The 21,742-nt window shown below is 39.9% G+C and overlaps 1 protein-coding gene across 1 annotated transcript in view; it reads right to left on the reverse strand.

Moving 5' to 3' along the window:
• Positions 1–21,742, reverse strand: part of LOC140690341 (uncharacterized) — a 414,099-nt gene that overhangs the window by 84,886 nt on the left and 307,471 nt on the right. Inside the window, exons 20-21 of the mRNA XM_072952049.1 lie at positions 18,239–18,348; positions 16,772–16,895 (exon numbers count right to left, since the gene is read on the reverse strand). The gene's annotated coding sequence lies outside the window, so the exon portion shown is untranslated. The remainder of the gene's footprint in view (positions 1–16,771; positions 16,896–18,238; positions 18,349–21,742) is intronic.

Raw genomic sequence — 21,742 nt, forward strand, 5'->3', positions numbered from 1 at the left:
CAGGAACCCCACACCCTGGATACCATAATCCAAGGATGTTCGAGTCCCTTTACAATCAGCCATCTGGATCCATGTAGTGGAAACTACAGATATGGAGGGCCAACTGTACAGCCAACAGAATGAAAACATATTCTCATAAAAATTTCACATCAATATTCATAGCAGTATCATTCAGAGTAGCCAAAAGTTACTAACAATATCCATCCATCAATGAACGGATAAACACATTTACCAAGAATAGGTCCACAAACTTTTGGTCATTGAAACTTTGACAAAGGAGGTGAGAACATACAATGGAGTAAAGACAGCCTCTTCAGCAAATGGTGCAGGGAAAACTGCACAGCTGCATGTAAATCAATGAAGTTAGACTACTCCCTCACAGCATACACAAAAATGAATTCAAAATGTGTTAAAGAATTAAACATATAGACAAGACACTATAAACCTCTTAGAAGCAACCATAGGCAAAACATGTGACATACATCTCAGCAATGTTTTCCTAGAGCAGTCTACTCAAGCAATAGAAAAACAACCAAAAATATACAAGAGGGATCTAATTAAACTTACAAACTTTTGCACAGCTAAGGAAACAGTAAGCAAAACAAAAAGACAACCAACCTATGGAATGGGAGAAAATATTTGCAATAAATGAAACTGCTAGGGGCTTAATTCCCAGAATATGTAAACAGCTTTTACACTTAATAGAAAGAAAAACAAACAATTCAATTCAAAAAATGGCAGAAGTCCTAAAGAAACATTTCTCCAATGAAGACGCACAAATGGCCAGTAGGCACATGAAAAATGTTCAATATCATTATCAGAGAAATGCAAATCAAAACTGCAATCAAATATCACCTCTCACCAGTCAGAATAGCCATCATTGAGAAGTTCACAGACAATAAATACTGGAGAGGCTGCGGAGAATTGGGAACCCTCCTACACTGTGGTGGGAATGCAGTTTGGTGGAGCCATTGTGGAAAAATGTATAGAGGTTCATCAAAAGACAAAACCTTGACCTCCCAGATGACCCAGCAATCCCACTCCTGGGCATATATCCAGAAGGAACCCTAATTAAAAAAGACACCTACACCCCAATGTTCACAGCAGCACTATTTACAATAGCAAGACATGGAAACAACCGAAATGTCCACTGACAGATGGCTGGATAAAGAGGTTGTAGCATATTTGTCCAATAGACTACTATTCAGCCATAAAATAATAATAAAATAATGCCATTTGCAGCAACATCAATGGACCTGGAGAATGTCATTCTAAGTGAAGTAAGCCAGAAAGAGAAAGGAAAATACCACATGAGATTGCTGACATGTGGAATCTAAAAAAAAAAAAGAAAGGAACAAAAAAATAAACTTATCTACAGAACAGAAACAGACACAGAGTCACAGAAAACAAACTGTGGTTACCAGAGGGGGGAGGGTGGGGGAAGGAATAAATTGGGAGTTCAAGATTTGCAGTTACTGAGTATGTAAAGAATAAACAGCAAGTTTATACTGTATAGCACAGGAGAATATATTTAATATCTTATAGTAACTTATGTTTAAAAACAGTATGAAAATGAATGCAGGTATGTTCCTTTTTAACTGAAGTCTTGTGCTGTAGACAAGAAACTGACACAACATTATAAACTGACTAGACTTCAATGAAAATATTTTTAAATAAACTAAAACCAAAAAAAATGGAAAAGGATATTATCAAACAAAAAGAATAAAGTACTGATTCAGGCTACAATATGGAAGAACCTTGAAATTTTATGCTAAAATAAGCCAGACACAGAAAGCCAAATAGTGCCCTATAAGGTGAACTGTATCTAAGAGTTTATTGTACTACTGTAAATTTTCCAGAGGTTTGAAATCTATCAATATCAAAATAAAATGTATTATGCATTAAAAACTTAAAACGCTTCCTCACAGGAGGGCTTTAATTATTAAATGCAGAAACGCATATAAAGCTCTTGGAAAAACAATTTGCACGTCCACACACAGTCACTGCTGTCACTGCCACTCAGAGGGTGGTGACAGCGCTGATGAGAGCTGCCTCCACTCGCTCCCCTGCAGAAAGGAGTGAAGGCCTGAGCTCTGACAGGCAGGGTGAGCGTGAACCTGAGTCATACACAGCCACGTTCCAGACTCTGCGTTACCCAACTTTCTTATACAAACTGCAACATGTAATGTAAACACGCTAGAGGGATGTATCTTACAACACAGGGAATACAGACAATGTTTTACAGTAACTATAAATGGAGCATCTATTGTACACCTGAAACTAATATCATATTTTAAATCAGCTATAATTTTATGAAAAATTAAAAAATATTTTTAAAATGCTATCACTTTAATATTCAACTCGGTTTTTAAGTTACTACTAAACAGCTCAGAATGTATAAAAGCATTTAATTGTGCTATTTGCTTACATATTTATTTACATTCAGCCTCTTGCTAAAAGAGAATTTAAACAATTCTGTTAAACACAGCTTAACAACCATAACAACAAAAATGCAAAACGGAGAGTGAAGAGAAAATGGACATTCAATACTTAAATGAAACCAGGGGGAGATAAACTCATAAAAATGGATTCCATGAAGTCAGGGCAAGTGTTAAAGGCCGACTACAAATTCAGCTGTAAGATTCTTGGCAGCTAAAGCAAAAAGAAAATGATGAAGGGGCCGGTGGTAGAGCATGTGCTTAGCGTGCACGGGGTCCTGGGTTCAAGCCCCAGGGCCTCCACTAACAGATAAATACATCTAATTACCTCCCCCCCAAAAGAACCCCAAAGAAAAGATAAAGAGAAATTTCTTTCCCAAAGAACCCTGATATTAAATTTGGGTTAAATACTTAAAAAAAGATAAAAAGAAAAATAAAAAATATAAGTGACACTGTGAAGGAAAACCCCAGCTGGGCTAACAAGCTAAGTCACAAATCTAAGTGTGATAAGTGTCGGTTTACTGATCTAAGTTTTGCTGAGCTACCTGGTAAACCTGAAGTTTAGTGTCAGTTTAATGGGCTAATAAGCTAACACGTAAATCCAAGGACAACAATTGTCAGTAACGGGATCTGTTCCAAATTGATAAGCTTCAGTGTACTGATTCCTTGCTTTTTGTTGTTTGAGCCTTATTGGCTAATAGCCCCATACTTGTAATTAACCCTATAAAACCTCATGTGCACGTCTTGGAGGTGCTCAGAGCTTTGGAAATGAAGCCCCTCTGAGCGTGCCAGCGAAATAAATCTCAGTACTACAACCTTGTGAGTTATACTTGTTTCTTGGCTTGCCTGTTGTTTCTATAACAACACAAGCGATAATGCCCGTGAGATAAATCTGCGGAGGTTGCTGTCAGGTCCCCATGTCTCACGTAGGAAAATCTGAAACATTTTTCTTACCATTCAGGGTCATCATAAGCCCACCTCACACCTCCCACCTTTAAATGCAGGAGCACAGGTAGGGCCCGACCTTTGCTGTCTCTGTGTCATCACAGTGAGACAGGATGGAAGGGGGAAGAGCACAGCCATTCAAGGAAGGCCACAGCAATTAACATCAAAATGTTAAAGGATTCAAACCCCAATAGGCCTTGAGGCTCAGGATGAAGAGATTTAACTTCTAGCAGATCTTGAGCTTCAGTAAACATCCATTGTATTAGTAACTTGGTGAATAACATGCCCCAGGCAACATGGCAGTCCCAATGCTAGCCACAAAAGGTCAAAGGGTGGGAAATGGCCAACTCCCTGGGAATCCTAGCCCCTTGCCCTAAGGCTGGTCCTTCTACTTATTAGCATATGAAACCACCAAGCCCAAGAAAACAAGCAACACAGCGCCACCTCGCGGTCACCACTCTCTCTCCCTCTTTGGGGAAGGCCCACAATGTGTGGAGTGTGTACCTACTTCTAATATGAGCATCAAACCCCCACACCTCGTGAAGTTTCTCTTGCCTATCAATGTATCTCTCTGAATAAATCTACCTTTACTCAACACTGGCTTGCTCTTGAATTCTTTACTGCATGAAGTTAAGGAACAAAATCTGGTGGGGCACATCCCAGGGGCTCAATGAAAGCCTGGGACACAGCCCTTCTCATGCCCAACGTTTTTTATTCTTGTATCAACAGGACTGGGCTGTGAAGGGAGGTCTGAGGCCACAGCTAAGGGACAGAAGCAGCCTCCAGGGCTCCAATTGGTGGGCAGTCTCTCCCCCAGCATGGGTCTTGGGGTCTGCCCGGTTCTCTGTGTTTCTCTGTTGTGCTGACTCCCCAGACATACAGCGTACTCCTAGGCTTCTCCCCACAAAACCCTTCTCTCCAAAATACAAGCACATCATGTCACAATCCTCTTGTTCAACAAGGAAATGTTCAGCCCACTTTTTTTCCTCCCCAATAAAGTACCCAACTGCCCTCGCTCCCATCACACCACTATTTTCTTTGTGAGAACTCTGCACTCGCCACACCCCATCCTGAACACAGGTGCCTTACTGGCTGTGATTGAGATGTTTCTTTCTCACACAGCAAGCGTCCTTTCACTTTCCCCTTGTTACCTTAAAAAAGCATTTCCTGAGTCACTCACCCCTCTGATTCTGAACTAACAAAGTGCTGAGTTTGCAGTCACTATATGCATACATCCCAGTTTTGGCTAGGTTTCCATCACAAGATCTTCATTAAGGAGCTGCATCAAGAAGTTTAAAGAGGCTATTCTTACATCTGAGTGGAGGAGCCTGCAAAAAGTTGAATGGCTTTGAAGAGAGAGTTAACCAGGGACAAAGAAGTTGCAGGTCCTAGTCAAAAGTGTCATGAGGCAAAATGTTCTCCCAAGACTCAGTGTGGCTTATGAACACGGAGTCGGCGGGGAGGAGGTGACAGGCAGTGAGTAGGGTGAGTGATACGGGTTACGCTCCCCCAGCTGGGGAAGAAAAGGTTTTTTCCAGTTTTCCAAACAATTTCTTACTACCTTTTTCTATTATTGTCACATACTATTTCCAACGAATTAAGCATATCAATGTCAGTCATTTGGGCCACTTGGGAGAAGCTACACGATGCCATTCACAGGGCTGGGACATGACAGCCACACCAGTCTAGATTGAAAGACCAGTGGGGGTATTTGCAAGGTAATCACGGGCATGCAGCAAACTCCCCAGCTTCAATGACCTCATCTCAATGCTGGGGCCAATAAAACTACCAAGCAAAGTGCGTGATGATTATGGCCAATATCTGTTTATTAGTTAAGTGCCCGAGACAACTGTCGCTTAATGGGGAATGAGTAAGATCAACGAGGCCCTGTCTACCTGGCCACACGCGCCCTGCCTTCCTGCCTTGGTGCAGCAGCAGAACTTGTTTAGCTGAGATGAACACCCCCAGAGCAGCCCAGACGGGAAAGCTCCCAGCTCTGCACGGCGAGACATGTTCCTTTCCTTCTCAGAGCTGATCACAATTTGCTGTCGTCTGTTTTTATGTTTATCCCTTTTGTAACTGTCTCTCCTTCGGAGTTTTTGCTCAAGCAGCACAGGGCCAGATGTGTCTTGCGGCCTGCCGGATATTCTGGGCAGGGAAACAGCCGACTCCATATCTGGCTCTGGTGCTGAACAGAGAGGGCAGAAGGCCCAGGGGCCCATGCTGAACTGAGGCCTCTGCACCCAAAATTATGGTCTGATTTTGGGCAAATTATACAGTCTTTTTACCATGAGATTCCTCATCTGTCCATGAAAATAACTGTCCATGGCACATAGAATTACAAGGATTATAGGAAATCACCAAATTCATAACCTAGCCAAGGGGCTGCAAGTGCATCCTCAACAGACAAATGCTGCCTTTACGGCTCTGACACATGCTAAGCGGGGCGGCCCCACACGGTGAACACTGCTAAGTGCCAGTGGGTTAAGTGCTTCATGTGTGCTATAATACTCTTTTGATCTTACAACAATCCCAGGGTGAAACGAATATTATGCTCATTTCACAGATTCACCAACAGGTTAAGAGATTTTGAATTCTATTCCAAGGCCCTATGGTGAAGAAATGGCAATTTAAACCGGAATCTGGGCCCAGGCCTTGGCTCCATCTCTCTCCAATCCACCTGACCACTTGCCTTTGAATTCCACCTCTCCAATACACAAGTTTTAGCCGGCCAGCTCTTAAATGCAATTTGTGCAGTTTGTCAATGTTGGTTAATTACCATAAACTGTTCTCAGAAACCACTACAGTAAAGAAAGGTGGACTTAAGGAATTCTGCATTGCGTTCTCCTGCAATGTGCAGGATCCCTTTCCTACACCTCCAAATCCAAGTGTATGCTTCCTCCCTGTTTATGTTTGCACACGGCTTATTAAAGCAGAAGGTACCTGCAGTAATTCCATCTCGGTTGCTTTCCAAGGTTGCAGATTATCCATAATCAGTCTGTGAACGAAAATACTACAATGTGAATGAGAATACTGCAACCATGACAGTAAACAAAGAATACTGAAACCAAGTCATTAAAGGCTGCCGCCACCCCCCAGCTAGGACAGGCCTGCAGCTCAGCTGCTACAGCAACTCACAATGGTGTCATCTGAGCAGACTCAGAATAAGAAAGGACAGGCTAGTGGCCCGAGATAGCTAGGTGCTTGTCTAAAAAATGAATTCAGTGAGTCCAAATATTTGCTTCCTCTCACACATACAAAAGTACTAAATTCTTGAACTTGAGATACCTGGCTTTCTTTAGATAACAAGCAATCTTTTATTGTTCCAACAACCTGGTCTTTGTTGTAAAGCTCCTATATATCCTAGCTCTGCCTCAACCTCTTGGGAGCAGTCCCTCAGAGAGTTCTGACAGGCTGTCATCCTGGCTCGAGTCCTCCCGCCAAATGAAACATAACTCTTAACTTTTAGGCTGCACATGTATTTCAGTCAACAGTTTTGGACACCATGAAGCACCACAGCAGATTTCTCTCCACCTGAACTCTCCAAGTAACCGGAGCCTTGGTACCAGCAGTGGCCCTTTGTGCCCATCCACCTCCTCGGGGAGTCCAGATGAATTTGGGTGAGTCTCTCTAGGTTCTCGGACCTCACATATTGGTTGATGATCCTAAGTTTTATCTGGCGGTGTATCCAGGTACGTGGCCCTCCAGTTGAAAGAAACTGAGGTGAATTACCCACCCAGTGGAGACATATTGAGTGGGGCCTGGTTGAAAGATAACAGGAAATATCCACCTTGAGGATATGTCCAAAGTGGGGCTGGTGGAAACATATGAGGAAAATACTCACCCAGTGGAGACATCCTGAGTGAGTCCAAGTTGAAAGACACTGGTTTCAGGACTGAGTGGTTAGGTAAGAGTCTGGACTAATATTTTCCTCAATTTGGTTACCTCCATTGAATTTTTCAGGATAAAAGTAAAACTCTTATGAGGAAACTTTCAACTCCAAAATTCGGACCATCCTCCTGGCTGGTAACAGCTTTCTCGGGTGACAGAGAATCTTCCAGGAGTGGTAGACACAAAGACTTCATGACACAGAGTTGTCCCTGTGGGAAATCTTACTAGCAAATTTATTCTGAGAACCCAACCTTACAATGGGGAATAGAACTTTCAAAAAAAAAAAATAAAGAACAGAAAAGAAAAGAAAAAGAAATGACAGATTGCCAGTCTCCAACTATTACCCCAGCCAGGTTTATGTACATACAAAATTTACAACATTAATTGGGAATAAGAAAAAAAAAAACTCACTCTGAAAATAACTAACCAGGCCTGATAAAAACATTTTTTGGAATTCTGAACTTATAAAAACAAAATCCCCTTTAGGGGTAACTTGGATTTCTCTTCCTGTGTCCTTGAAATGTAAATGTTTTATCTTTCTCTGGGTGTTTTAAGTGTGTGTATGTATGTATATGTATGTTTAGTTTATTTTTTAAAGGAAACCTTGGACTCCACCATACAAAAGTTTCAAGTATTGTGTACTTATGGTGGCCACGCAAATAAATTGGGATTCTAAGCAATTCTTTGATTGTACCAATTTTCAGATATTTTGCCATCTTAAACTTTGCTGCATCAGCCTGGACCACAAAGGCTTTTAGCTTTTGGAGAGTAAACCTTTGAATTTTATTTAGGCAACACCCCGACTCTCATGTGGAAGGGCCTCTGCATCTTATTGGTTTAAAATCACTATATATATATTATATTTGTATATAAATTGACGGCCATATGATGGATTTTTTAATTTGGAAAAACTTTTTAATTGGTGAAAGTTTAAAGAGATCTCATTATAAACAGTTGTTTTATGGTTTCTATTAAAATCAAGTTTAAATGTAGAAAAATATATCTAATGGTTAACCTAAGAACTTAGTTAAAAAAATAAAACTGGTTTGAAAAGCTACGTTTGTGTTTTCCTTTCTGATAAATGTTTCTAGATATGCTAATAAAAACTTAGAATAATTAATGTTAATTAGGTTGAATAACTGGAAAAATGATTGTAAAAATGTCGAAAAAAAAATAAGTGGCTTATCCCAAAAGGATAAATATTTTTATATGGTTATTTTGAATCAAATAAATAAAATGGACATTTTTGGATTTACATACAGGGTTTTGATACTACACAACGTAAAGTTAAAAAAAAAAGGGCCAAAGAGTTCACCTACTCCCCCCCAAGATTAAAGTTCAAACAAGCCCATTTTACTTACCACAGTTTGAAATATATGTATATATAGACTGAAATACTTGATCAATAATTGGGATAACAGACCAATTAATGAAATTAAAAACTGAGAAGTGCCTAAGCTCTTTGGCTGAATCTTGGGCATCCTAGAGACTTCTATAAAATTATATACAATGCACACACACACAAAAAAAGGTTTCTGGCACTCCTTCTAGAAATAAGAATTATTGATTAAACTTAATAAATATAAAAATTAAAGGTATAAGATTTAATAAAATTGAGATAAAAGTTTGTGAAATTGGTATATTTAAGTGGTCTTTATACAAAACTTTTGCTTGTGTTGTGGGATACATATGTTTAAGAGGAAAAACACTTCCCCTTCTTGGTATTATAAGGCTAGGCACATATCTGTCCCTCTGAAAATATTAATTGAACAAATTAAAATAAACCAATATAGTTACATAAGCCGTCCAATATAATGTAAAACTAAAAACTAATTTGAGTGGCTAATAAAAAAATACAGGTTTACCCTGGGTTTAACTTATAACACAAGGAAAAGAGATCTTACTAAATGCCTTATGCAAGTTTTGGAAGACATATTTAAGTAAGCCTTAAAGTTTTAAAACATGGAATTCTTTGTTTACAGCTCTTCTCACTGATACAAAAATGCCATTTAAGGAGATAAAATACGGCCTGGGTGAGAGAGCAGTTTTCTGGGGACCTGGAAGACAGTGTCTTTTTCTTGCACATCAGAAATATAAATACAACAAACAGTGACCTACGACTGAGTCTAATTAGCTCAACGAAATAAACCTTAAGGCCAAGAAATTTTTGGCATATTAGAACTCAGAACTCTGAAGGGTCCTTCAGACATTGTGAAGAAATTTTAACTGTCTGTTTCATAAATAGTAAGCCTTAATGATTTGAGCAAGCAAATTCAGCTTACTCCAACTATTATTATACCTATCTTATAAGTAAGTTTTAAAGTGAAGCTATGAGATCTCTAGCTTTTTTCTGATTATAAGCCTGTGTACACATTATAGAAGTGAGATATTTCTACTGCTAAAGAAAAAAAATTCAAAGTCATAGAGCTCTGCTTAATTGACGTAAAAATATAAGAGCTTAAACATTAAGTATTTTTAAAATAACAACTGAACAAATTGACTTTCAGCGTCATGTGAAATGGAAAATATTCAATATTAAGATAATAATTTGATATTGTTTAGTTTAAGTATGTTCTAATTAATATAGACATCTTTAAAGTCATCAATATTATGTATAATACCTTTACTGTACCTAGGTTTAATGAAAGTCAAATAAGATCCTGTTATATCTGTTGCAGATTTGTCAAAAAAAAATAAAAGTAATGTGCTGTGGTAAAATTTTAAGTAAATTAAATGCAAATGAGATGAGAGCTTTGGGTAAATATTTAAAATATATTTTTAAAATGTATGTTTAAGATAATCTCTAAGTGTTTGGTATCTTTAAATTCTAGTGTTGTGCTAAATTAAGTTAAATGACAAGATTTTATTAAATAGCTATGCCATTTTCAGATAAAATAACATTGAAATACGAATTACTTAACATTTAACTTCCTCTTACAGTGAAACTAAAGGTATATAGAAATATTAATAAATGGTTGGTGCCACACTGAAATAGTCTCTATTAGTAAGGGAATGATCTCAGTATCCTAGGAAAGTAATATAAATGCGTAAAGGAAGATATAAGAATGGAATTATATTTTGTTAATGAAAAATAGTGACTTTCTCCTGAACCTGGTTACTTCTGAATAGAAGAAAAATAAGGGACACACTAATATAAGTATAGAAAGCTGTGGAAGGCTTGTGGAAAAGGAACCCTGAGGGAAGAGTTTTGTACATGGTCAGAATTGGCTAAGTTTAGAAACAAATTGGGCAACGTAAATGAATCTTAGAAGTAAGCTGGTACAAGATTAGAATTGTTTTTCTCTCTGTTAAGAGGAAAAAATTTTCTTAAAGTGTTAATCCTCCTTCAGTAACAGATTGTAAAACTTCTTATACCACTTAGCTGATCTGTTCTGCCTTTACTTTTGACGTATTTTCTTGTTAATGAATTAGTACTACTTTACAGTGATCTATATGTTTATCTGATTAAGTGTTCTGAAATCTTTCAAAAAGCTCCCCAAATATAAAATTCTAATTAATTAAATAAAAATTAATTTACTTAATTAAAATTCTTTTAATCTCCAGTTAAGTTTGGGATGCTACAGAAGGCCCCTGAAACATCCCAAAGAGAGATTTTTAACTATAAAGTTTCATTTGGCATTTTAAATAACATGGAATTGTCAAATGAATCATAAAACTTCTAAGGTTATATTGAATGAGACAATATTATTAATATAGATATTGTAGAAATTATATGGACTCCCTAAAATTCTGGTATATCTGAAATGTTACCAGTGATAATTATGGGTATAGTGAACAGATTCCTTTATTGATTATAGTGTAACGGTGTTTAACCATGCTTTTAAATTTTTGTCATTTATAGACAGTTAATTGTTTTCTTCTGATGGTTTTGCAAAATGCTTTCTCTTCAAGGAGATTTACTGATTCCTAATAAATTTCACACTATAGCACTGAACTAAACTGGGTAAGACATTTTAAAGTTCTAATGAAAACTCTCATTAAAAGAATTAGTTACAAGGGACTGATTAACCTGCTGAATATGGTTATAATTTTTGATATTGTTTGAAATACTACTGGCTTTTAACCTGTTTCCCAGACGTAAAGAATCTCTTCTCCTTAAGCTAGTTATGGTTCACAGCAATTTGATAAATTATTCCTATGTAATCACACTTGGAACACTTATCTTTTCTCTCTATCTGATCCCTCAAGAGACTAAAAACACTTAGGTTCCCAGTGGCTCTATCAAACAAATTAGGGAGATCATCTCCTAACAGATATAGGAGTATAAAGATATTTTAAGGATTTTAAAGAGAAAAGAATTTACCTAAATCTGTAAGGCAGAAACCCATGAAAAGCCTTGACGTGTCTTTCTTGGCCTTAGCAAACCTTAACATTCTACCCTGAGACTCCGTATTAAAACTTCCAACACAGCCAATTTAAAAAAGCCTATATGATCAAATAATCAGACTTAACTTGTAAAAAATTAATCTTGATTTGGCTATATTTGAGAAAACTGAGGGTAACTTAAGAGAGAAAATAAATTATATTTTAGTGGATATTAAATTCTAGTTTTGTTAATTGAGGTCCATATTTACTAAGACACTTCCCAGATTATTCCTTGCTGTTATGTCACATTACTGTACGGTTTAATTGAATTATGAAAAGGATACTCTAGGTTTGTTTCTGAAGCTCAGAAATCTATCCTTGGGTAAAGTTCCAATGCCCCATGACCTGCAGCCAGGGGATTATACATACTGCAACAGGCATGACTTAAAGAACTGTCTCCAACCTGAATGGAAGGACCCTTTTTCAGGTACTCTTTACCAGACCATACACACCAAAGCTGAAGGAAACGGAGTCTCGGATTCATTTCCTATCTGAAACATCCCCTGCAGTGCACTGGCCTATCGAGTGCTGCTCACCTTAAAACAATGCCCAAATGGAGAAAAAGCTACCAGACCAGGATGAGAAGAAGACGACATCTGAGCTAGACAGCTGACCCAAGACACCGGACCAGGACTGTATACCAATTACTTTGATAATTTCTCCAAACTTTGATTATGATCTACTCCACTTGTTAAGTTTATGATAAATTACCTATGTCTAGTACTTCTGTGTTACCTTGGTGGGTTTCCCTACTCCAAGGCTCTAATTAGATAGCCCTCAGAAACGTTATTCTAAAAAGAATTTATAGTTCTGTTTAGGCCACTGTTGATCTTACAAGGTGGGAGATTTCAACTGGCCAATTAATACCTGCTCTGACCCTGACCATAAATATGAACTTTCTCATAGGATCAAACTCAGAAACACAAGCAAAATTTTAACCCAAAAATACAACTTCTCGACTATTAAATTCTTACTCGTGACTTTATTAACGTTACTAGCTGTATTACTTATATCCTGTCTATTTTATAAAATTGTTGTCTGTTACATTTCCCAATGTGTAACTAGGCCCACAAGATTGATGATGGCTAAACATCTTGAAGAAACAGATAAAATTTATAACCCTGAATAAAATAAATATAATAGTGTGATTCTATTTATGGGAATGAGCAAATATGGGTAAACACTTTCTGTATCATAATAGACTAGTAAGACAGGTGATCCAGAGAACTTTTAGTATCAACAGGGCCTGACAAAAAAAAACTTACACCTTGAATGGCAACTTAGAAGATTCTTCACCTGAACTAGGAATGAGCCATCCTAGCACCGTGGGACAAAATTGGTCATGAAATTTCTCTCAAAATATTGGTCAAATTTAGGACCAAGTGGAAGCACTGTGAATGAAAACACTACAATGTGCATGAAAATACTGCAACCATGACAGTAAACAAAGAATGCTGAATCCGAGTCATCAGCGGCTGCTGCCAACCCCCAGCGAGTACATGCCTACAGCCCGGCCTCTCAGCCACTCACAGTGGTGCCCTTTGAGCAGACTCAGAGTAAGAAAGGACAGGATACTGGCCCTAGATAGCCAGGGGCTTGCCAAAGGAATGAATTCAATGACTCAAATGTTTGCTTCTCACCATACATAGAAAAGCAGTAAATACTTGAACTTGAGATATCTGGTTTTCTTTAGATAACAAGCAATATTTTATTGTTCCAATTACCTGGTCTTTGTTGTAAGCTTCTATATATCCTAGCTCCTCCCCTACCTCTTGGGAGCAGTCCCTCAGAGTGATCTGAGAGGCTGTCATCCCGGCTCGAGTCCTCCAGCCAAATAAAACAAAGCCCTTAACATATAGGCTGAACGTTTATTTCAATGACGTTCCAGAATAGACACAACTCATCAATTCTGTAATGGAACACACTGAATCAGGAACCAAAGCGTGTTTTAGTCCGGAAAATCTCCGGGTTCCTATTTCTTCCTGTCATTATACAATCCCTCTAGAACTCATTAATTTGCTGTCTGCTCCTCTGGCAACAAAACTCGTAGAAGACTCAACTCAGCAGAGCACCCTGCTGGGGAGAACACCCCGCAGAAGCACTGCAGGCTGCCTGCCCTCCTGCACGCTCTGCTGACCCTTGGTGTCCTCCGTGGAGACCAGGCCAACAGAGCTGTTCCTAACAGCTACAAATTCGCACACGTTAAATAAATCATTTTATTTTATATGATATTTTACGTATATACACATCTCTGAAAACAACTTTGCAGAAGCTCAAATCTTCAACATCAATCCCCAAAGGCAAATCCGGTCCCCAAGGGGAAACAAGACTTAAGACGACCCTAAGGCCTCCAAAGTCCTCTCAAGGACCGTCAACCAAACTGCCTGCAGGTCTGCAGCTGCAGGCTGTTACATGTCTGCTTTTAAAGCAACCCCTTCCTTCCCTCGGGTATTACAGTGTCCCTCTATGCCCTCCCGTCTCAGGGTAAAAGCAGCCGTTGCAGAACCTTGCAGGGAAGCACTGACAGGAGTCAACAAAGAGGATCAGAGCTAAGCTAATACTTCTGATGACACGACCTTGTCACTGTGTCACTTTACATATGAAGATATATATAGAGAGAGGTGGGGTGATATTGCTTAAAGTCACACAGCTAATAAGTGGCAAAGTCTATAACTCTGCTCTTCCCTTCGGCGTGACGCCCCAGCTGGGACGCCCACAGGGTTGTCTCATGCCTGCCTGAACAATCCTCTCCTGTCACTCATAACCCACCACAGGGTCTGACCCTAGCCTGCCTTTTCAGCATCTATTCCCTCCAGTCTCTCAGGAACAAGGCCGTTTGGGCCACTGTATGACTTCCGGCTCCCGGAAACATCAGTGCTCATGCTGGTCTTGCCTGTGCATCCGGCCCGCTGCTCAGAGGCTCTTCCTCCCCTGCAGGAGGACGTTTCCAGTCTCTGCAGGAACACCTCCTCAGGGGAGCCCTCTTCTCGCTCTCAGCACGGCAGGGCCACATCCCGAGCTGCCCCATTAGGACAGTGTGCGCCCAGGTCTGTTAATCAGACCAGCAGCATCAGAGCTAGGGATTATGCCCGGGCTACCCTGCAAAACTACTGCCCGCCACACAGCCCCCAGCCAGCAGGTCACCTGGAAGTCACAGCAAGTGCCCCACCCAATCCAGAAGCCTCTTCATTTGCCAGCATCGCTGATGACTGGTTTCCAAACTTTCGTCAGTTTCGCACAAAACAGCACCTTCAACTGTGAAGCAGAGGGTTTCGCTTCTGCTCCCCATCCTTACTGGTAATGTCAAGGAAAACAAAGAGGCCTTTTCTCAACACTTTTATAATGACACCCTCCCACCCACAATACTCATATGCTCAAGAGCTTTGGATCCAAGTGATTTTCTTTCCCTTATGATAAGCGGCTCGAAACACTGCGGGATTCCTTCTATTTAGAGGGTATTTGTACTCAGTTTATCGGCTTTAATCTGTTTTTGTCTCTCTTCAATATCCCTAGCAGTTGCCACCTCTTACTCCCTTCAGCAGCCTCCCTCCCAACATCTACTCTAGGAAATCAGCTGTGATGAGGGGCCCTGGGGCAGTCACAGACGATGCAACTAAGGCAAAGAGAGGGTCCATAATTTGCCCGAGAAGATCAGCTTCAACCCCCAACAATGTGTGTCACGTCCCTGTGTTTAACTCTTATGCTAAGCAAGATAACTTTTTGTAGATTATGGTTATAAACAGATGAGGTATAAAAATACATACAAGGACACACATCTACTCTAAGATGCTCACTAACTCCACTATTTTGTTTCTACTTATTTCTATTAAAAAATATTAAGAACCTCTGCAGTCAGTATAGCAAAATGTTACTGGGCTTTAAATCCAGAATATAGAGGTGTTAAATGTGTCATTACTCATACTTATTTGTATGTTCACAATACAAAATTATTTGAAAGTCCCTCTCACCTCCCCCTACTCACTACTGGCTCTCACCTGAGCTCCCAGACCACACATCTAACAACCTTTCACTTTACCCACAGCTGAACTCATCAGTTTTCCGCAGAACTCCCTCTGCAGCTTTCCCTCCTCAGAGCACAGAAGGACCATCATTTACCTCATTAATCCACCCAGAAACCTGGGCCTTACTCCATCCTGCATTCACAGCCAGCCTTCATCCTTTCCTTTTTACCATCTAAACATGCCTTCAATATGTTCGCTTTTAAACACTGACCGTCCCACAGCTCAAGTGGAAGCCACCAACACTGCCCACCTGGACTCACGAGTCTCCTAAGTGGCCCCACAGCCGCTCTCCCCTACTTGAGACAAATGGGACTGTGCCACTCCCGCGCTTTTTGGACTCTTTTAAGACCCACTCTTCTTAGAAGAAACTCCAAGTTCTTCACCAGGTGAAAGTCTTTGCCATGAAATTGTCACCTCAGGGAGGGCAGGACCCGCCCTCTCCCCTCGGCCCCGCCCTCTGGCAGAGCATCAGCTTGGGAGGACCTGCTGAGCTACACCAACCTGTATTCTAAACCTGGTCTGAGTTCTTAGCAAACTGCTTCACTTATCCATACAATTCCAAGGTAAATTAGAAAGATTTTAGATGTTGAGCTAGACTATTGATTTTGGGATTTTGCACTAGCAACCTGCAAGGACATGTTCTAAAGATTCTGTCTTCTTAAAACCACACCCAGGTTAAAGGAGTATTTGTGGAATGTCTTCGGAGGAAAAGGGACTGTACTTTTACAGGCTTTATGTTTTATAACATGAACAACCCGGACAGGGTCACAAATGGAACCGCCTCACAAGTGACAGAAGACAGGTGAGAGGCACAAAGCAACAGGTTGCAAAGATGGTAAGAGTAAACATGATTCTCCAACCCCCCAAAAAATTTTTGAAACAACCAAAAATTCTGAATTTTAAAAGTAAAAGAGTATCATATAGAGAAATGAAATAAATAATGCTCTTCATCAGGGTTTCAAGATCTCACTCCAGAGTTTTTAGCAGGCCATACTGAATCCTAGCACAGAAAAATCAAATGGACTTGTAGTGAGAAAGTTCCAGGAAAACTGCAGTAATTCCTCCACTTGTGTAAGGACATACACTCACCTGCTGAAGGTGAATGTAAACCGCATTCTGGATAAATTCGAAAGCTTCCAGGCTCCGCTTCTGAATGCCAAGGACATGGACAGCTTGGAAGCATGCTTCTAACTCAGTCATCGGCATTTTTACACTGCAGGGGAAACGGAGGCACCCAGTCAAGAGCAGAGATGTTCCTGTCGTGTCTCACAGGCCGTGCCTCGGGGATTCAGTGCCCTGCAGCAGCCCGGCCCCAGGCAAGGACCAGCAGCGTTTTCCACCCAAGCAGGAGGGGCACTGTGCTTGAGAAAGCCCATCTCCGATGGGGGCAAGAGGGGCTGGTGGGGTTCAGTGAACCTATAAATGCCCACAGAAATATGCCTGCATTCATTCAAGTGATGCAAACAACTGTAGCAGGCTATTTAACAAAATTTCAATTGTCAGTGGAAATTTTGCCATTCCTTTCCGCTTGTCCCCTGCACTCTGAGACAGGCTTAGGCTCTCTTACACCTGCAGCTCTGTGCAATAGTTGTGAAGTCATTTTACTTTACAGATACCACGGTTCTGCCCAGGGTGATATCCAGCCCAGAGAGGTGGCCCAGGCCAATTTAAAGCTATGTGGCTTGCGTGCAGGGACAATTACAGGAGCTGGTTCCGGAGCCAGGCCCCTCCCCACCTCTGCTCCCCTCTCTCCCGAGGCCCCGCTGCCAAGCACTCAGGCTCCGTGATCTTAAGTCCTACTCTTCTACTCTACTCCAAACCCTTTTCCTTTTCTTTTTTTTCCCTAATTATTCCCAGCTGGAGTGATTTTTCAATCTCAATATCTGAAAAAATTCCTGCAGCCGAAAAAGAGGTCTCCAGAGGTCAATGCCCATATGCTGGTTCCTGAAGAGAGCCCCTGGCTACGGGGACCCTCACCAACACTCACGGGGCATCAGAGATGTTGCAGGGTCGGCCACCCCCTACAAGAGTTTGCTGTCACCCCAATGCCTACACAGCATCCCTGCTCACAAAATATAGTTGGTACACTTATCGGTTATTAAGAAGCAAAAATACAAAATTGCTCGTATTTCTTACTAATATTATCTATGAAGCTGGAAACGGAATTGTAATAAAATGTAACAGTTTTTACCCTATGTTAAATCTGTTCCTTTGAGTTTAAACCTGTGCCCTGTTTCCTAGGCTCAGACTTGGTAGCTCTGCACCATTTGAAAAAGAAAGTTGCCTTTAGCCTGAAATCTGCAGGAAAGCCTATTCTCCTGGCCCTGATCTTTAAAAATGTTAGCTCATCTGCACTTCTGTAGAGATGGCAAGTTGCATAATAGAGAATAGCCTTTGTTTTTTTGGAGGTTTTACAGGGGTACCATGATTTGATCCACATGGACAGCTGCAAGAACAGCGGATTCAAAGGACAAACAATTCATAAAGCAAGAAGTATGCAACAACCAACCACAACCCCCCCCCCCTTTTTAGTATAAAAGGAGACTGAATTCTTACTTGGGGAAGATAGTTCTCCAGGACATCAGTCTGCCGTCTTCTGGGTCTGCCAGCATTGCAAGTGAAGTCACTATTCCTTGCTCCAACACCTCATCTCCCAGTTTATTGGCCTGTCATGCGGCGAGCAGAACGAGTTTGGACTCGGTAACAAAATGACTGCAATGGAGGTAGTATGTCTCCAATGTTTCCTCGTTTCCAATATGTAACATGCACATCATTTATGATCTAGTGCAAATAATTCATCAAAGACAACCACAAAAAGAAACTATACTCACCTAGCTATCAACACTGAAGTCACAACCTGTCAATTTTATATGATGTTGAACAACACAATGGAAAAACCTAACATAGGGAGTTGATTCCACGGAAATAAAATTATTTCTACTCCTTCAATACTTTTTCTTTTCTTTTCTATTTTATTTTGTTTTGCTTATTGAAAGGAAAATAAAAGTCAAGTCATTTTATTTCACGTATTTTTGTTATAGTTACATTCTTTAAATACTACAAAGAGATTTAAACTGCAAAAAAAATTGTTCATATATTAGTATAAAGATATATACACAATCAATGGGGATTAGGAAAGGAATGGACATTTACTAAAAATCCACTGCAATCTTGTCTTTTACAAGCATATCCTGGAATATAAGCTGTATGATCCAGGGGGCCCCATCCCCATTCTCACTGTTGAGTCCCTTAGCAATCAACTACTAAGGCACCAGCATAGAATCATGTGATCAGTATTTTAGGAATAAATTAGGGAATTAGCACATTCAATTCTAAAACAAAAACCCTAAAATAAATACTGAACTTATTTACAGATAAAGAAAATTGGAACCAAAAAAGTAGTTATTTCCCCAAGGTCACAAAGCTAATAACTGGTAAAGACAAGATTTGAACTCATCTGCCTGATTCTAAAAACTAAGGTGGAAATCCCATTCGACTGGGGAGGGTCCAGCAGCGGAGCCTATCACCCTATCTTTGTTCAGATCTAGCCTTAGACAGCCTGAGACAGCACCCCATTCCTATGGAACTTGAGGGCAAATGATAACAATAAGGATTTTATATCCAGTAGTTTGTTAGGTCTCATTTATATAAAGTGTCAGCAGGTCAGCAGAAAAACTCTGGAAAATATGAGTGGGTCCAGAGCTTTCTGCTGATTAGTAACTCAGTCTCTCAGGACATAGTGACCTTCCCATGAGAGGCCTCATGGACATAAACTAAAGGCAGCTGAGCAATGAAAACTAACAAGAACCTGGAACTCAAGCAAGAAGGTTCCCTGCCATCCCCCACCCAGTTGCCTCTTCACCCGCATGGACACGATGGCAGGAGACCCAGATTCTTGTCCAAGTTACATCATCAAGGATTCTCATCCATAATAATGTATGACTCTATGCCGCCTTATGTCCATTAAAACTCAAATATGATAACACCAATATCTCAGCAGAATATCTATGTCTCCACTTCCTGTCTTCTAATAGGAGAATATTTTTATGGACAAAAAGCAGAAATCCAATTTAAAAAACCATGCACGAAGCCAGGTGAAATTCTGCTTAAGAGACTGCTCTCACGCTGAGTAAATGAAAACTCAGAAAAAGTGGCCCTTCTCCCTCAGTAAATGGGAGGTAGCCTGATGTGTGTGTGTGTGTGTGTGCACGTGTGTGTGTGTGTAAATCAAATACAATGAATTCTGGGATGTGTACAGTTTTTTTAAGTCACTGTCATTTCATGGGAATGAGCCAACATTTAAATAATTTGAATCTAGTGTTCTGAGAGAGTCTCGGGCTCTTGGTGGAGGAGGTGAAAGGGGAGAGTGAAGGAGGAAAGAGGTACATGAAGCAAAGAAGTAAGAATACTGCCAGGGAAAGGCAAGACGTTAGTTTTGTTCTTCCTTGCACCACATACAAATTAGGGACTCGCTTTCTGCTGATGACTTATCGAGCACTGAGTTGCAGGAGAAGAGGGGACAGCTCATTGCTCACTGAGCTTGTGACTGTACGTGGCATCTTATAGACACAAATCATTTACCCTGATCAAACACTCTAGCAGCAGGCTGTAATTCTTCTGTTTTGAGAGACAACAAAGCAGGAGTTCAAACAGGATGCATAACTTGACAAAAGTCAGAGGTCCAGTAAACTAAAGAGGATTAATTCAAACTCAGATCTGAATGCAGAGTCTGATCTTCCCACTCCCAGGACTGGAAAATCCTTAACACAGGCTCCCCAGCTCCCCTGCATTGTTCCTGGCACCAAGCATTTGCCATGGCAATGGTCACCATTTCTCACAGACACAGCGCTCTGTGCAGCAAATGACCTTGATCAGACCTTGATCATCTACCTGCCACGCCCACCAGGCTTCACCATACAGGCAGGAAAGCTGGCTTTCAAGTGCATACAAAGCCATTCCTTGTCTAACCTGGGCTCTTCTGTGGTTTCTCCAGCCTAAAGGCAGCCATGAAACTGCTCACAGTTTGTACATGAGCCACACTACCTCTCTCCATCTGTCTCCCCACCTATACTACTTAGCTATGAACATTTTGAGAATCTTCGACACAAATTTTTAAAAACAAAAAAGAAAGGATTCTGGAACAACTACTTAATACTTACAATTTTAAATGACAAATTACAAAGTGAGTATTTACAAACCGAATCTTCCTTTCTAAATTTCAGTTTTAAGCGTTTAAAAATATAATAGCAAAAAATTTTCACTTACAAAATTGACAAAAACATAAACAATAATCTGGAATAAGTTAAAAAATAATGCCCATGTTCTAAATGGAGAAACTTCAGGGCTGTACTGAGGGGTAAAGTAAGAGGTGAGAATGTAGAGACATCAACAAATTGCATGGAGGAAAGCAGTTTTGTAAAGATGTAAGTTCTCATCAGAATAATTCAAAACTTACTGAAAACTCCCATGACAACTCCAATCTGATTTTTTTTATAACTTGAACAAAATATTTTGGAATTCTTCAGGAATAATAAAATCATAATACTAGACAAGAAAATTTGGGATGGAAGAAAAGAATGAAAAAAAATTCAGACTGCCAATTATTAAATAAATTTTTACAATATGTAAGTTATGGTGCTGGAGTAAGAAAGGCAGATTGACAGAAGGGAACCATGAGCTCAAAAAGAGACTCTAGTGTACATAAGTATTTTGTAAAGGTGGGATTTCAAATCAAAGAGAAAAGTATGACTTCAGTAATTGTCCTGAGACAATCAGACAATCACCTAGAAAGAATAAATACTATTCCTCTCATAAGGACCACAAGATAATTTACAGACAGTGATGTAAATATAAAAAAGTACTAATAACAGCAAATACAACACTTTGTTCTTATTAACTCAACTTACCCTTACATTAACAAGTACTATTATCATCTCCATCTTAGAGATTAAAAAAAACCTTCAGAGGAGATTTATTCCAGTATAAGAAATTATTTTTAAGAATAATTTCAAAGATAAAACACATAAGGAATACATTTATTATCATAAGAATATTTTGAGA

The sequence above is a fragment of the Vicugna pacos genome, chromosome 30, assembly GCF_048564905.1.
Source record: "Vicugna pacos chromosome 30, VicPac4, whole genome shotgun sequence".
In the NCBI taxonomy this organism is placed as follows: domain Eukaryota; kingdom Metazoa; phylum Chordata; class Mammalia; order Artiodactyla; family Camelidae; genus Vicugna; species Vicugna pacos.